The sequence below is a fragment of the Astyanax mexicanus genome, chromosome 5 (assembly GCF_023375975.1).
Source record: "Astyanax mexicanus isolate ESR-SI-001 chromosome 5, AstMex3_surface, whole genome shotgun sequence".
Classification (NCBI taxonomy): Eukaryota; Metazoa; Chordata; class Actinopteri; order Characiformes; family Acestrorhamphidae; genus Astyanax; species Astyanax mexicanus.
In genome coordinates, this window is record NC_064412.1 from 47,959,846 (window position 1) to 47,963,010 (window position 3,165).

Sequence of the window (3,165 nt, forward strand, 5' to 3'; positions counted from 1 at the left end):
AGAGACAACAGTGATCTTTAGCAGAAACAAGAGAACGTGTCTGAATCTTTTGGACGCCCTTTCTAATCTATGCATTGTCCTCCTCATTCTGCCAAGCCCACTTTCAAGAACTTGTTTCCTCTGCATTTGTGGTAAAATATCTGGTCAGTCAGTTCATATTAAATGGTTTATGGTCATATTGTATTTAAAGTGAAAGCAGTCTGAAGTAGATACTGATGTAGATACTGATCATAAAGTAGCAGGATATTTAACCTTATTTACAGCCAACCTAACCAGTTTTTACACACAACACACAAAAAGAAAGAAGTGTGTTAGCTAATCTAGCGTGTTAGCTAGATAACTTACATCCTCTGCCTTCCAGAGGAGAGGAGCTGCGTCTGTGGTTTAAAGGCAACATTTAAAGGCTCCATCTAAACGCTTAAATGTCTGCTCTTACCATTCTGTAAAGGGATACTGGGTTCTTGGGCATGGTACTCTCACTTGGACTTAAAAAAAGTATTCAAATGTATTCAAAATAAAGTATTAAAAAATAAGTATTCAGCCCTGTTTACTTGGAAACCCCTAAATAAAATCCAATGCAAGCGTTTGCTAATTAGTTAATAGCTGTGTGTAATTTAGTCTCATTATAAATAAACCTGAGAAGGTCTCAGTGGTTTGTTAGAGAACACTAGTGAACAAACAGCAGCATAAAAACCAAAGAACTCACCAGACAGATCAGAGAGAACCCATTTCTCTGGGTTATGATGTTCTGGTGTTGGTATATCCTCTATAAAATGGAAAGAGCGTTTGGTTGAATGTGTTACATTTAGACCTGTCAACTAGTGCGATCGCGCCGAACGCTCACTTGGATTTAAAATTTTTATGCAGCATTAAATAGTCTTCACTTTAGTTATGTACTGCATTTTTGTTGATACGTTACATTATATATTTTGTGCCACTATTATTATTTCATACAAATCAGGGACCTGGTAAGTTACTGTTTATAAAATAGACAACGTCTATAGTTTACAGATATTTTTTGCATGTTTTAACATCTAAAAGATCGGACCAAAGTCTGCATCAATGTTTGTGTCTTTGTTACATTGTGTACATTTGTTACAGTTAGTTTTGATTTTACGCTGTAATTTAGTGAGCGGACTTAAGAACTTTACTCTATCCTGTTGTCATCATCTACGTGGACTGTGTCTCTCTATACTTCATATTAATCAGATTGTAGAATGTTAATTAACGGGGTTAATGATGGGGACCGGCGACATCTAGCTAGAATTGTCCATGTCAACAGATAATCCAAATCACACCAACATTTAATGCAGGAGACCCACCTACATATCCTACAGATCAGTGCAGTGTTCCTTAGCCTTCAGTTGATATCATGGGACATACTAGTCCCATAGGGAATACTAATTCCTGTCCAATAAGATGCAGTTACAGTGGCTTGCAAAAGTATTTATCCCCCTTGAACTTATTTTGCATTTTGTCACCTTTGTCACATCCCCAATTTAAATATATTTTGTTGAGATTTTAAGTGCTAGACCATCACAAAATTAATGAATAATTGTGAAGCTGAACAAAAATGATAAATCGTTTTTCAAAATTATCAAATAAAAAACTGAAACATATACGTAATGTATACAATGTATACACAAAAATAAACGTATACAAAAGTATTCCTTTTACTCAGAACCCCCTAAATAAAATTCAGTGCAGTCAACTGCCTTTAGAGGTCTTCACAGTTAATAGAATTCAGCTGTGTGTAATTTAATCTTAGTTAAAAACAATACACCTGTTCTGTAAAGGCCTCGGTGGTTTGTTAGAGAACACTAGTGAACAAACAGCATCATGAAGACAGATGAGCTCACCCGACAGATCAAAGATAAAGTTGGGAAGAAGTTTAAAGCAGAATCAGGTTATAAAAGAATTTTACAACCGCAAACCAAACAAGTCATGGTCGTGGTCCACCCAAACTGACAGGCCGAACAAGATGAGCACTGGTCAGAGAAGCAGCCAAGAGCCCCATGGTCACTCAGCTCGGGTGGGAGAATCTGTATACAGGACAACTATGAGTCAAACACTCTCCACAAATCTGGCCTTTATTGTTCTGGGACGCTTTTCTTCAGCAGGGACAGAGTTGGGAAGCTGGTCAGAGCTGACCAGAAGATGGATGGAGCTAAATACAGAGCAATCCTTAAAGAAAACCTGTTGGAGGCTGCAAAATACCTGAGACTGGGAATGAGATTCCAGGAAGAGAATGACCCTAAACATACAGCCAGAGCTACAATGGAATAGTTTAGATCAGAGAATATTCATGTGTTAGAATGGTCCAGTCAAAGTCCTGACCTAAATCTCATTACGCTTCTGTGGCAAAACATGAAAATTGCTGTTAAAAACGCTCTCCATCCAACCTGTCTGAGCTTGTGTGGTTTTATAAAGAAGGATGGGCAAAAATCTCAGTCTCTAAATGTGCAAAGTTGGTAGAGACATACCCCCCAAAAATTGCAGCTGTATTTACAACGAAGGGTGGCTTTACTGAGTATTGATATAGGGGTAATGAAAACTTTGCACATCATACTTTTCAGATTTTTATTTGATTAAAATTTTAAAAATGTATTATTTTCATTCTACTATACAATTATGCACTACTTTTTGTTGTTTCATCAATTAAAATCTCAATTAAACACATTAAAGTTTGTGGTTGACAAAATGTAAAAAGGTTTGAGGGGTGTGACTACTTTTGCAAGCCACTGTATGTTTATGTTTAAGAATATTAAAAGGGGTTTATTCTGCTTTTGTTGGAGTAACTGTCTCTACTGTCCAGAGGAGACTCTCTACTAGATTCTGGAACACTGTCAGGATAGAACCAGCTAATATACAGAACCGTTTGACCTCACAGCTGCACTTTAAGCCACTTCGGTGAAATCGGAGAATAGAGTATTGTATACTTTAAACCATGAAGGTATCAGATCCCTTTAAGAACTGTAGGACAGTTATGACCACTGTCTGCTTCCCCCTGTACAACTTTTACTTTACACTTTAAGGGCAAAAGTAACCATCTTCCTAATTCTGCAGGACTTGCACATTCTCCACCCACACGACTTAAATTATGAAAAATATATAATTTTTATAATGTAATCCCCTCCTGGTCATTCTAGAATTAAGGGAACATTT